The sequence below is a fragment of the Diabrotica undecimpunctata genome, chromosome 3 (assembly GCF_040954645.1).
Source record: "Diabrotica undecimpunctata isolate CICGRU chromosome 3, icDiaUnde3, whole genome shotgun sequence".
NCBI lineage: Eukaryota > Metazoa > Arthropoda > Insecta > Coleoptera > Chrysomelidae > Diabrotica > Diabrotica undecimpunctata.
In genome coordinates this window covers 87073238-87088954 of record NC_092805.1, presented here as the reverse complement: position 1 = coordinate 87088954, position 15717 = coordinate 87073238, and the positions used below count along the sequence as shown (strand labels likewise).

Below are 15717 nucleotides of genomic sequence, written 5' to 3'. Positions count from 1 at the left end.
TCCACAAAATTACACTGAGGTGCATACACTGGGCTAAACCATACTTTCTGAACGTTATACCTATTACAGAGCTCAATTAAGAGAGGATTGTTCAGATTTGAGGCATTATCACAAATCACATATTGAGGAACACCAAACATTAGGAAAACATCATTTTCCAAAAACTCAACAATATTCTTAGCCGTGGCCTTTCTTAAAGGTTGGACTAACGTATATTTACTAAACCAATCAGCAACTACTAATAACCACGTATAACCTTTCTTTGAACGAACAAAGGGACCTTTCAGATCTATTGCAACTATCTGCCAAGGGAACTTGGCCTCTCTCTGCTTACCCATTTTACCTAATGGAGCGTAATTTGGTGTCTTCTGAGCACCACAAACTTTACATGACCTGACAAATTTAAGCACATCAACACGCATCTGGGGCCAATAATATCTTTCTTGAATACGGGACAAAGTTTTGGAAAATCCAAAGTGAGCACACGTAGGTGGCTCATGACAAGACTGCATAACTTCAAACCTTTGTGGTTTGGGCACAAGAATTTTCCACTCTACATCATTAGTCTTAAAAGAATTTTTGGTAGGGGCAAACTTATAAACAAAATCATTCTCCACCTTCCACTGTGGAAAATCAAAGGGGGATCGGAGTATCTTTGATCTTAAATTATCGAACCAAGGATCTATTCTATCTACATCAATCTCTAAATAATTAATCTCTTGGGTAGTTTCTATTTTATTTTTTCTTCGGGAAGAATGCCATGTCCTATCCTCAAAGTTTAATAACAATGAGAATTGACGCATAACATCATGTCCCAAAATGAAACTGTAAGGGACAGAAGGTACAACAAAAAATTTTACCATATGACACACACTATCAGCCTCTACTGGAAGATCAATGGTACCAACAACTGATTTATTTGAACCATCTGCTAAGCGGACATGCTTAGTAGATGTGGGATTATATTTAATTTCTTGGGAATTTAGAAATTCAACTCCAGCTGCACCTACAACCGAACCACTGTCTAAAAGAACTACAAAGTTTCTAGAGAAAATGGAAATACTAACATGGGACGACTATCAAAATCTTTCTTTTCAAAAATTGGGTTCAATGATGGCCTGTAACGTCTATTGGTCGTATATCTATTTGAAATACAACACTTAGGACAAGAAGATATGGTCACACCTTTATAACCACAACGATAACAAGATACTGACTTGCTTCTACAGTCACGGGAAATATGACCTGGCCTATTACAATTAAAACAAACAATCTTTTTCGGATTTCTGGGGGCTTGATAAGGAGCAGACTGCATTACTGGAGGTGGAAATGAAAAAGATTGCATCATTGGAGGTGGGGATGAAAAGGACTGATTTCTTACTTCAGCATTTTCTGGTGGACTGGGTCTATCATTTTCATACATTCATTTGGGATTGGGTCTTCTTGAAGAATTATTTTCTCTGTCCTGTCTGTTACCTACTTCACTTCTGTCTTGCTTGTTTTGATTATTCACCACATGAACTTGTTCTTTGGGCTTTTCTGAATCATCAATTGAAATACCAGCAAGACCTTTAGTAGTCTGCAACAAGGGCAGGACATTCTGCTCCAAACGTTTTATAGTTGCTACAAACATTTCTACTGTAGCAAAATCTTGTAGGTCTATTAGTGGAATGTAGTCCACTAAAATATTTTTCCTCATTATTTTCACTTTTTGGGCTTCACTAGGATATGTTTCCAAACGTTTAAAAAGGTTTTCCATCACTGCTGAATAAATGGTTATGGATTCATTCCTTTTTTGCTTTCTACTTTTAATTTCATCTAAGAGATTATCATTATAATCTGGGTGCAAAAAAGCAGATTTGAGTAGGGCTACCAACTCATCCCAACTACTAATTTTATCTCTAACACTTCTATACCAAATAGCAGCATTACCTTCAAATAGTTCAATGGCTGAACGAAACAGGATGTCTTCGGAAATATTCCGAGACCTAGCAGAATCTCTAAATTTCTCTAAAAATGTGGGGAGAGCTTTACTTTCACCATTAAACTTAATATATAAATCAGAAGTAATGACAGGAGTTGAAACCCGTATTATTGGGGCTGGGACTGTACAACTGGGAACTACAAGGACTGAAACTGGGCTACTAGTGGATGGTTTTACTAAATCATCAGACATTTCTAGTTTTTCTAACACATCACCCTGTAACAACAACAAATCATCTTTACACTCATTGACAAACTTTTTTACATCTTCCTTAACATCATCCATAGGGAAATTCTCTAATCTGGTATCTAAATGTGTAGACCTTGTCTCAAATCTAGCAAAATCAGCTTTATTTGATTCTACATTTATTGATTGAGCACTAATACATAAATCTTCCATAATCAACTTAATCTCACACAACTCTTTCTCAGGATCTACTACATTACTAACCAAATCGACTAAACTTGAAGACGAAGTGGCCTCCATGGCCAACAAAGCTCTCAACATCTTTCTCTTATCATCAACTGTCTTATTTGGGACATTTTTACCTCTTATGAAAAGCTCATAAGATAACTCTCCTGATCTCAAATGATTAACCTGAGTAGACTTCATTTTTCAAAATTGGATGAAAAGCAAACACACTAAATAACTAAGATCTAACTCAACAACTAGTAGAAAATATGACAATTTTAAGAAACAATCATTTCCATTTATCACCTGATAGTAAGTCTCACTTGCACACCCGCTTACTGGAATCCAAAACTCATCCAATTCGCTGCAACTTCTGCTCTTGACTTAGTAATCAGTTGCTAAACAAAAATGAGGTCTCTAACCTGTCTCTTAAAAGTTCACACCTCCACTAACAAGGACTAAAAAAATGGTTTCAAACAACATGGGACAACATGGACACTAACAAACAACATAAACCGTACATACAGGGAAAGACAAAATACTAATAATATTGAAAACTTGACCTTTGAGTGAGCTACATTAAATAACACCAAAAAACCAACTCTTGTTCTGAAAACTAAATGAGACTGCTCCTAGTCAAAACTAAAACAACATCTCCTGATCACGAGTATATTACACCTGTGGTCACTCAGACACAAGAAAGGATACACAATAAACAAACAGTCTACTACTAAGACTAACTTGTCGAATCTTCTCTACGACTCACAATGACTACTCCTCGTACAACAACTTTAACTAACCTGTGGCATTTAATACACCGTCAAAGATGGTTAATTAGAAGACAAATTGCATCACATTACTACACAACTACACAGCTCAAACAAAAAAAAACTCACTCACAACAATACAGACATTTACTCAAAATGACTGAACAAACAAAATTACAAAAACCGATTTTTCTGTAAAATCTGTCTAATCAACTAAGAATAAATGCAACCAATAACTGATATTTGTTACTGTTATTAACTTTTAAAAATTCTTTTCAATATTAAAACATCATCCAAAACAATATTTAAATAGTCAACTCAAATATTTGCTTTCATTTACCAAATACACAAAATACATATATAGATATACAGTACATTACATAAAAAACAACAATACATATGTTATACAAAAAATACATATGTTGATATACAATAATACATATGTTAATATATAATACAATAAACAATTAATGTTTGTGAGACACTGGGACACTATTCGAAAAAGGGGGTTTCATATAAGTGGCAGAAACTAGGGAAAAATTGAAAAATATATTGGTTTGGGGGAAAAGAATCTGTCTTACTTTGTTAAGACAACTGGTGTAGGGATATTCAGGAGCCTCACACGTTGGGGGGCGCCAATTTGTATCCTTAGTACAAATGGAGCAAATCTAATATATGCCAGCCACGTTGGGCGCTATTTTGTAACGAAGTACAAATAGCGCAAATCTAAAACATGCCAGCCACGTTGGGCGCTATTTTGTAACGAAATTATTTTGCCTACCATAGGGTAAGAATATAGGGTAGAAAATTGGGGACAGAAACTATGGGGGCGAAGATAGGGCAAGCAAAATAAACGCTACTATGCGAACGGCACTCAGGGGGTTGCTGGAGAGCTGGGGTCGTGGATAAGTGAATGGCAAGGGGGTTGAGATTGGGGCATCTACACAAAAAAATTAAACAAAGGGGTTACTTAAGTAAATCTCCTGGGCAACTGGATTAAGATAACAAGAAAGGGCTTCTAGCTATTTTAAGGGAAGGACGCCCCTTCGAAGAATCCTAAAGTTGCTGGATTTAGGAAAAATATCCTAAAATAAAAAAATACATAAAGGGTTAGGAGATTTTCTGAAATAAATACAACAGAATGGTTGGAGCAATAAATTAAACATTTATTTGTGTCTCTAACAAACAGTTATCAAACATATAAATGGCACAAAAAATATACTATATAAATAGTTGCCAAATACAGAATAAAAAAAAACTTACATGTGTCCGTTTACAAAGGGGTTGGAGATACTACAAAAACTTACAAATGTTACCGCACAGAGATTAACCTTTTTTTAAAACAAACAAAACAAATAAATATCGAAACAAATAAAGCTATCATATGTTAACATTAAATTTAAAAAAAAAACAATTAAAATGACAGCTAAGTTAAACCATAAAATTTACAATTTATTAAATATTACAAATTCTTTTTAAATTTTAACGAAAGCAATTATTAATAATTATCAAAAATAATGTCTGTCTTTACTTTAAAATTAATATGTTAAATGTTACCTTGATTTCACTGTTTAGCACTTAACTTTCAAAAAAACTTGTTAACATCTATGGGACTCTATCTGGACATATTCTCCAACAGGGACAAAGCAAACCATTTCCATGCTCAGGGACGAACAATCAATAGATGTAAAATTAGGTTCTGTGGAGGAAGCAAGCTGACGACGGGGAGGACGGCTATATAAACATTTTACAAAATTTCTTCAGTGCCGGTTCACAAATCTTATGATGATTACTCTGTTTTAAACTGCCATATTGCAAAGAGTATTATCACCTTAACCGGTCTTATAACACAAAGAAATTGAATCGACTCGCAATTCCTAATTACTCAAAACATCTTTTCTGTCTCAGATCTATCGTTTGACTCCTGGATGCCTTACATTTTACAAATTTAAACGCAAAATAAATTCCCCTCGCGCCTCAAAGCTAGTTTTTGCCTACAAACAATCTACCCTTTTTTGACCTCGTTCTTAGCAACAAACCGACAAAAAAAACTTCTTGATTGTTTACTTTTAAATTGGTTAACTGGAAATTTTTTACCTTACAATACATACAGAGAATAGGGGAATATTAATACAAAGACAAAAAAAAATATTCTCAGTTAATACGTCTTAGAAAAACCGTATACCTGACTTGCAATATTATATTAGGGGACTCGAATGTAAACAAATCGTTGTTCAGCGACAAAAACAACTTAATACCAAAACTTGATATTTAGAATCTCAACTTAAAATGCCATAATATATTGATCGTTTTAAAATTCATTTGCAAACAGAAAAACGAAAATATTCCACCAAATTTAAAACGCTACAAGCTGACAGTTTTTCTGGCGGCACTTTTTCTTTAAAACATTTACTTAATACTCAAATTTTTTTACTTTCTCCGTCAATTCAGTTTCAAGTTTTGTTTCAAATTACTCACACAACTGGAAATATCACTGACAGTACTACTTGATCTCTTAGTCGATGGAGTTTACCTAACTGTGCATTCGCCACTTTTTTAGATCTTTTACGTTTCGTACCGCAGTAAATGTTTGTAGAGTCTACCGGAGTGGTATCACCTAAAATAGGTAATTGAAATTTATGTACAATTTTAATTAAAAAGAAACAAGCATCTCCATTATTTCTGGAGAGATACTACCAACGGATTCACATTAAAAAAAAATCTCTCTTGATTTATACTCAAGTCACGAAAATGCTACGGAACCTCTAAAAATCATACGAACAAGCTAAATTTTGCTGAAAATATTAATTTTGGGACCCTAAAAAAGTTGCAAAAATGTTTACTACTTTTACTCCCGGACTTCCCCCTAAAACCCCTTCGTAGGGGGGTAAAAACGCAAAAAACTCGATCTACCAAGAATCTGTACGCCATAAAAAAATGTTTTAAATAAAAAATGAAGCAGAGAAAATTTTAAATAAAGATGTTTATTAGCACTTTTTGTGTAGAATGAACCGTTCTCTCACAAACAACGCTTGAAGCGGCCGTCGATTTTGAATATTAGTTACACGCCCGACATCAATGTTCAATAAAATTTGTATCCGAGTATAAAATTCACAATGGAAGTAGAAAATAATCGGTCCCTTCCCTTTCTCGATGTGTTAGTCACCTCCAAGCCCAATGGCCGATTGGGTCACTCTGTTTATAGAAAAAAGACTCACACGAATCGTTACCTACATGCTTCATCACACCACCATCCTGCCCAAAAGAATTCTGTGATCAACTCTCTCATCCATCGGGCCATTTCGATTTCTGAACCTGACAACCTTAGAGAAGAACTTGGCCATCTGCAAAAAACCCTTGTCGCCAACGGTTACTCCAAGTCCACAATTCAAAATATTACACACCGACATCTACATCCCCCTTTACACCCTAGGACGACAAATTCAGAATCTTCGGGTAATACTCCTGTGGCTTTTCTTCCGTATATTCGAAGTGTCACTGATAGGATTGGCAAAATTCTTCGCAAAGAAGGTATCAGGACTACTTTTCGACCACTCAAGAAAATCTCACAATATCTACCCTCTCCTAAGGATCCATTACCGCCCCTATCTTCCTGTGGTGTCTATTCTATTCCTTGTTCATGTGGACAAGTGTATATTGGCGAAACTGGTCGCTCCGTCAAAACTCGGATTCAAGAGCATCAAAGATGCATTCGATCAGGTCTTTTCTCCCATTCTGCAGTTGCAGAACACTGCCAAGAAACCGGTCATTCCATATTGTTCGAAAAAACCCATATTATTTCTAAGAGCCCCTTCTTTTATTCTAGGAAATTCCGCGAATCTCTAGAGATCCGAAAAAATCCACATATCAATCGAGAGGAAGGATACTACTTGTCTCCCATCTGGAATCTCAGTCTAGAGCCGCCGTCCGGTCCCGCTACCACGATGCAGCCACATGATTGGCCAGCGCGCGCTTCTTGACGTTCGCGCCACGGAGTGTGCCGATACGTCCCGACACGACAGGTCACCGCGACTATAAATAGAGCGGTAGCGGAGTAATCGTCGGATTCACTCCCTGCCTCTCGACGCGTTAGTGTTCTGAGCTGTTGGACGTGAATCCCTGTCCTGGCATTTGGTTTTCACCTCTGGCTGCGTTGAGTAGTTGAGTTACTGTGACCAAATGCCCATCTTGGTAGTTAGTATTCGCCTCTGGTTGCGTTGAGTAACTGAGTTACCGTTGCTAACTACCCATCTTCCTGTCTTTTGTTTCTTTTTCTTTTTTTGTTCTCCTGAAGAAGCTACATACAATTGTAGCGAAACGTCGAGATGAACCCACTTTTGGGTCACACAAATGACACGGTCCAAACCCGGAGACGAATAAACTATAATTCTGACTCTGGCCGTGGAAGCCTATGATTTCATTTGGCCACTATGAAGTTTTGATAACTAAAACCTACCCTTTAAAACCATAGCATGAAATTTTAGTTTTGAGTTTTGGCAACAAATGTGAGGCATTTGAAATATGCTTTAAAAACGCTGGATTTCAACTTTCACATAACACAGGATCTAAAACATTTAAAACTTTTTTTTTCAATTACACAAGTACGTTTTTCAAAAGAACCAAACTTCTGCTATAAACTACACCCAAAACCGTCTTCTTGGTTATTGGATGTATTTCACGTGACGTGCGATCGTTTGTAATGTAAAACGAGCCGTCGTATTTTTACCGACGTATTTTTACCGCCGAGCTGATACAAAGTTTAATGAACATTGATTTTGCGCGCGTTACTGACATTCAAAATCGACGGTCGCTTCAAGCGTTGTTTCTAAGAGAACGGTTCATGCTAAACAAAAAGTGCTAATAAACATTTTTGTTTAGAATTATCTCAGCTACATTTTTTGTTTAAAACATTTTTTTCTACGGCCTACAGATCGATTTTTTTACGTTTTTACACCCCTTCGATGAGGGTTTTAGGGGAAGCCTGGGGATAAAAGTGGTAAACTTTTTTTTAACTTTTTTGGTGTCCCAAAATTAGTATTATTAGCAAAATTCAGCTTGTTCGTATGATTTTTAGGGGTCAACTCTCTGACGACTGATCTATTAATTATATAAAAAAATATATAAATCACTCAATATTAACTGATTTTATATAAAATATATATTAATATAAGTATTATTAACTGTAAATTTTAGAGGGACAGCATTTTTTCTTAATAATTTTTTTTTTCTACGTTGTAAATATGTTCCATTACAAAATGATGCTCACAAATTACCTTCTATTTCAGGTCACTGACATCCATCCATCAATACAATATCAATGTTCAGGCAGTTTTTTTGCCAAATTTTTGTTCGCTCTATGTCTTTCAGGGGAAATTTAAAGAAAAATATATTTGTTCTGTCGTTTCTTTCAAAACATCCCGCTAAAACACACTTATGCCACAGAATAAATAACAATCAGAATGCCCACTCTCAGATGCCGCCTTTGAAGTTTGTCAGCACGCGATCGCCATATTTTAAACGGAAACATAGACTCGAATTGATAAATTTGCGACAAGCTACGATAAAACTGTAATTTAAATTTTTAGAGATTAATAATTTAGTACATTTGAAATAATTTAATCTATTCTTCAACTAAAACTACGAATAAAATAGTGCATATTATGTCTGTAATTGCCGTAAATAAATTAAACCGGGCTAATTTGTCTATGCTCACCAGATAAAATGTCACTGAACAGCACTGGTTCCGACTAAAACATGGCTGATTCAGTCTGCGCGAACGAGATGCGCGTACTTATTTTTTCAAACAGAGTGGGCATTCTGATTGTTTATTATTCTGTGCTTATGCCTTACAGAGGCTATTTATCTAAAATGTGAGTCTTTTTTTTTATGAAATTCTGCTCACAACAGCATAATACGCAGCTTTTAGTAGATAATTCACCTATAGGGTAAGTTCGGCTATGACACTACTCGCAAATCAGACATAGACTGAGAAATCTCGATATGTTTTTCGGGTAGTGCCATCTAATTGTCGATGCGTCTTTTGGTTACCATGAGGTGACTTATCTATGTGTAGTTTTTAATCAATGGTATAATGTAACTTTTTGTATGGGAAAATGAAACTGTTGCTTCTACTATTTTGCTTACAATTTCATCATATTTCTCACGTTTTAAACCTTCCTTGAACTTCTATAAATATTTCAAAATCAAAATTAGCCAACTCAATACATTCGTTATGGAGTTGTTATAAAAAAGTTATAAAAAAAATAAAATGACGTTTCTGACAGGTTATTTGTTTATATATAGATTAAATGAATTACAAATGTAGAGATGGAGTCGTATAAGACATTTTGAATTTACAATAAAAAAAAATATATATAATAATAAAATAAGGTCATACATCGAGATAAAAAAGATCCTATCACCTAAGTTGGACCAAAAAATACACTTTCACAAAATTCTGAGATTAGGGTAAACAAAGACGATGATGCGAGATTTTTATACAGATTCGGCAAATTTTCAACTACCGTATACGTTATTCAGTATGTGGAACAAAGATAACACTTAATTGTTTGAATAGAAGTGAGAGGCAGTCATCATCTCGACGGAGTAGGTATGACTTTTAAACAGTGTTGCTATTATTTCTGTTACATCTTTCCTTCTAAATTTTAGTCCGATGCATGAGTCTAAAATATTTAAATCCACTACAGTTCATTGTAAAATAAAAATTAATATTGTCCCAAAAAAATTCAAATTAAGTAGCCACGTAATTGTTATTTTCTAATCGATTTTATCAATTACTTTATTAGTTAAAAAAGAACAGTGATTTAAGTAATTTATGTGTGGCAACAAAGCATTATTCCCCTGAAGAGTTAGAAATTTTAAGCAACGCCTTCTTTTACAGTGCGAAGCGGCATAAAAATACACCGATGACCGACAGTAATTATCGGACGTTGATGGGGTGTAGTTCTTTGCATAAAATTATTTCGTCGCCAACTTTCCGTCAGTAAATCTTTAAGAAAAACTCAAACACTTATAGGAATTCGAGTTTTAAATGTAATTTTTGTAGATTTTTAGCTCTGGTAGCTAGGACATAAAACAATAATTAACTTAACAAACATTAACTAAATATAAATATTATTTTTATAAGAAAAAAACCAATCAAAAAAATTATTCTAAATAATTAAAATTAATGGCATTTTAAAAACAAACCACCATTTTAAGCTAAACAAAATCCGAATCTATCAATTAAAGCAAGTCTCATTGCATTTAGCTGATTTGGTTGTACTCGACTACAAAGTTGAACAATTTTTTCTTACAATTCTGCTAAATTGGTGGCTCGTTCGAAATCATGCCGATATAATTTTGATTTTAGCATTCCTAAGAAATAAAATACCAAAGGTGCTAAATCTGGTGATCTAGGGGGCCATTTTATTGTTCGTCGTGTAGAAATTATTCGTCCAGGAAATGTTTGTTCCAAATAATTTGTAACTTCGATTGCATTATGTGCTGGGCAACCATCTTGTTGAAACCAAACATCATCGAAGTTGACCGCAAGGTTTCGAACAGCTGGAATAATCTGATTGCGTAATAAATCTAGATACTTTCGTCCATTCAGATTTCCCGTAATAAAAAATGGACCAATTATATTATCGTTGTAAATGCCAGTCCACACATTTAATTTCTTTGGGAATTGTGTTTTCACAGCAATACTCAAATGTTTCTTTTCCCTAGACCAATAGCGGACGACAGATGGATTATGACGTTTATGGATTGTGAATGAAGATTCATCGGAAAACATTTTTTAAAAAGTTATTGTTTTTAAAAAGCAGCAATAAATAACTGTATTATTTCTACAATAGAATGGTTCCCATAATACCATTTCACCATTTGAATCTTTTCTTTTTGAAAATACAGTAGAACCTCGATAGGTCAAACCTCAATAAATTAAAAACCTCTATAACTTCAAAAAATTATATGTTCCCTTCCCATCGGAGCCCAAAACCTCTACAACTTAAAATACACAATCTCGATAACTTAAATAAATAATATCAATATTGGCCCTCAGTAACTTAAAGAAATGTTTTCACAATCCCTATAAAATAAAATTGTTTACCAATGACAGCTGAACAGCTTACTGTATCATAAGTTTTGATCACTGTTCTAGAAACATCGATTTAGGTACTGTGTGATACATTGCTTAAAATGAGTTCAAAAAGAAAATTAACAACGCTAACATATGCTGATCAATTAAAAGCTATAGAAGCAGTGAAAAATGGATTCAAAAGAAAAGAAGTTGCGGCTCTGTTTGGAATACACGAGAGTACATTATCAATCATCATAAAAAAAGAAACCGAACTATTGAAAAAAGAAGAATCAGGAGACAAAAATTGCCGAATTCCCTAATTTGGAACAGTGTTTGTTTACGTGGTTAAAACAATATCGAAACAAAAACATCAGTATCAGTGGACCCATACTGAAAGAAAAGGCTATAGAGTTCGCTAATTTACTAAAAATCGATAATTTTAAAGCCAGCAATGGCTGGTTAGAGAATTTCAATAAACGAATGATTTAGCCTTAAAAAAATGTGCGGCGAAAGTACGAGCGTAAGCAAATCAGTCTGCCAAGAATGGAAATCTGACTTGCATAATTTAGTGAACAATTATGATCCCAATGATGTTTTTAATGCTGATGAAACTGGTCTATTTTTTAAATGTCTTCCCGAAAAAACATTAACATTCAAAAATAAAAAACGTCATGGAGAAAAACACAGCAAGGAACGACTTACGATTCTGCTTTGTGCAAATTCTACGGGCACAGAAAAACTCAAACCTTTAATTATATAGGTAAGTCAAAAAAACCTCGGTGTTTTGCAGGTTTAAAATCACTACCCATGGATTATGAAGCCAATAAAAAAGCATGGATGACAGCAGAACTTTTTAAAAAATGGCTGAATAATATAGATTAGCAAAGGGCAACTTGAAATAGAAAAATTGTTCTGTTCATCGACAACTGAACAGCACACGGATACATACCACCATTAAAGGCAATCAAAGTACAATTTCTTCCACCAAACACAACATCACAACTTCAACCTTTGGATCAGAGTATCATTAAAAATTTTAAAACATTATATAGAAAAGAAGTTGTTAGAAGAATGATAGCTGATATGGCGCAAAATACGATTTCTTCTATCAATGTTCTTCAAGTAATGAGGATAATGAACAAAACATGGCAAAACGTAACACTCCTCACAGTGAAAAACTGCTTTAGAACCTGTGGTTTTTCTTCAGAACCTCAAGAAATCATTTTGAAGAGGAAGATAATAATGATCCTGAATAATGGAATAACAACATGTACTGTATTTAAAGTTATAAAGACGATGAATTTAATGACGACCCACAAACTTTATCTAAGAGCATATCAATCAACGAAGCAAGAGTGCTATAACGACTGTACGATCATTTATAGAGCAGTGTAGAAACATAAAAGATAACGTATTTCTTCTATCAATGTTCTTCAAGTAATGAGGATAATGAACAAAACATGGCAAAACGTAACACTCCTCACAGTGAAAAACTGCTTTAGAACCTGTGGTTTTTCTTCAGAACCTCAAGAAATCATTTTGAAGAGGAAGATAATAATGATCCTGAATAATGGAATAACAACATGTACTGTATTTAAAGTTATAAAGACGATGAATTTAATGACGACCCACAAACTTTATCTAAGAGCATATCAATCAACGAAGCAAGAGTGCTATAACGACTGTACGATCATTTATAGAGCAGTGTAGAAACATAAAAGATAACGTATTTTCTTTTCTATGTTATTTAAAATCAAATCGATTTAGAATCTATGAATTGTTTAAATCAAAAGAAAATCACTATTGCTTTAACTTTTTGTAACGAATATAATAAATTAATGTAGTGTATGTAGTGTATAATAAATGCCTATATTTTAATGAACTTCTGACCTATATTAATCCATCACAACATAGACCCTTGATAAATTAAAACCTGTATAACTTAAAATATTTGGTTTTTCCCTTGGAATTTAATTTATCGAGGTTCTACTGTATACGCTTGGCATGTTAATTATTTGTTTTCAACCTTTTACCACGACAGCTAAAAATCAAAGAAATAGACCTTACCTTATTGACCTTAAACCTGCTGTACAGATAAGGACCGCCTATTCTTTTGAGGGGAAGTCGTAGAGGGGGCAAATGGTTTATACTATTTGTCTGTCTACTGAAGTGCGATATTTATTTAGCTCACGCTGTTGTCGCATCTCAATTTCTCAATTCAGTATTCTTTGTTAATTAATTAAGTAATGATATAATCGTTTAAAAAATAATACTTACATGATTACTTCATGTAAGGTTTGTTGGGGCAATATTAATTTTCATTCTACAATGAACTGTAGTGGATTTAAACATTATGTTACACTCATGTATCCGACTAATGTTTTAGAAGGAGTTATGTTACAGAAATTTCGCAACACTGTTTAAAAATTAGACTCGCTACTCCAAGTGCGTGGATTGTGTCTCACTCGTATTCAAACAATTAAGTGTTATCTTTGTTCCACATACTGAATAACGTATACGGTAGTTGAAAATTTGCCGAATCGGTATACAAAGATATACACAATTAAATCTGTACCTTGTGGAAAACTTTTTTCTTTTTAGTTTTATGAAAAAGTTATTCCTTATAAAAAGGTCTGAATCATCTCAAATTTAGAATAAAATCATCAGAGATTAAATTTTTTTCAGCTATATACGTGGTTTGTCAAAAAATATGAATTGTGGATATTGTTAACTCTTACATAAAATTCATATTTTTTGACAAACCGCGTATATGACTTAAAAAAATTGATATATGATGATTGTATTTTAGGTTTTAGATCGTTGAGAACTTTTTTCATAAAGCTAATAAACAAATTGTTTCATATGGTAAACTTAATTGGACAATTATGCCAGGTTCCACAACGTCGCACCCAGAACATAACTCTGCAGGACCTTAGCCTTTACATCAACCCTCACATCATTCTCCACCACAATCTTCCTTTCGGAAAGATAATCAGCGACCGCCTTCCTCAGGTCCCCCGGACAGTTCCTTGCTTCCAAAGAGCTCATTAAGTGATCCCACTGCAATGTATTGAAAGCATTTCGGACGTCGAAGAGGATCAGGATGACCCATCGGTGATCAGCCCCAATTCCCCGTACCGCTCGAATCCACTTTACTTTCCCTATGGTAGAAACCATACTAGGAAATAAGTCTCCAGACTTCATAATCGACACGTCCATGCAGCATTCTCTCATACGAATTTTCGATGCAAGAAAAAAGGCAAATAGGACTATATTTTCTCGTCTTGAATTTAGGCAGGAGCTCGAGCCTCAAGATTTTCAAAGGATCCGGAAACGACTGCATGGCAAGAAGAGTATTCATGCGTTCTCCAGCAACCACGACTAGTGTTAACGACTACTTACGCAGCCGGGACCGACTTTTTTGCCCTCCGAAGCGCAATGGCGGCTCATTTAAATCGAACCCGTGTCATGACGTTTGGTAAGATGATACGACGTAGAACAAATATCAATAATAGAAACACAAAGAGTATAAAAAACCAAGAACAAATTATACAAGTCCCAACAGCAGAAGAGGTAAAAGAAGTAATAAATAAATTAAAAATAAAATAAAACACTCAAAAAAGGAGGATTGTTGGAAAAAATATTGAAAGAAGTAATACTAGAGGAAAGAGGAAACAATACTAGAGGACAAACAGTTATACATTAAATTTATTTTTTCAGAATGTAATTACCATACTTAAAATGCGAAATATTGTAGTCGTTTAAAAAAAGATATAACTACAAATACATGTTTGCAGAAAATAACTCCGGGGTCGTGAACTCGAATCCGGCCGGAGGTAGAAATTTCATTGCAATAAAAATATAAACCAATAGTTTAATCTTATCTGCTCACTTAAAATGACAATTCAGACATATATTTTACAGTAGACGAATTTATTTTTGTAATTAAAATTGTAGTTTAATCTCATAAAATATATTAGTACATTTTTATGTTTGTAAATATTAATAATAATTATATGTACAATAATTTGTTAAAATTTTATTGTTCTGTTTTAGATCTTTTCAAGAATACCTGGATTCGTCCATATTAAAGTTTTTTGAACTTTATATTAATATTTATTCCTTCTTGAAGATACCTGAAATGATTCTGTATAAAGCTTACAAATGTAAATTTTACTTTTAATAAAGAATTTTTATTATATTTTCATCATAATTTTATGGCCTAAATCAATGACACAAATAAAACTCATAAATTATTATGCAAATTTAAGCATCAGAGCAAAAGAATGGATATATAAATTAAAGAAACAAATGATGGTAAGTTGATATTTTAATACAAAAACTCTTCTTATTTTTATATAGACATGACTCTGTCTGTTTTTCAATGTGTCTCCAGTAAGTTGTGGTTCCATCGTTTTCGTGGTCTTCCTATGATAAACTTTCTATAGGGGTACCGTCCCTTGCCGTCTTTA

General features: G+C 33.9%; 1 protein-coding gene across 1 annotated transcript in view; it reads left to right on the top strand.

Annotated features, from left to right (window-relative positions):
* LOC140435729 (sin3 histone deacetylase corepressor complex component SDS3-like) overlaps positions 1-15446 on the top strand; it is a 32828-nt gene extending 17382 nt beyond the window's left edge. The window contains exon 6 of the mRNA XM_072524449.1: positions 15302-15446. The gene's annotated coding sequence lies outside the window, so the exon portion shown is untranslated. The remainder of the gene's footprint in view (positions 1-15301) is intronic.
* The last annotated feature ends 271 nt before the right edge of the window (positions 15447-15717 follow it).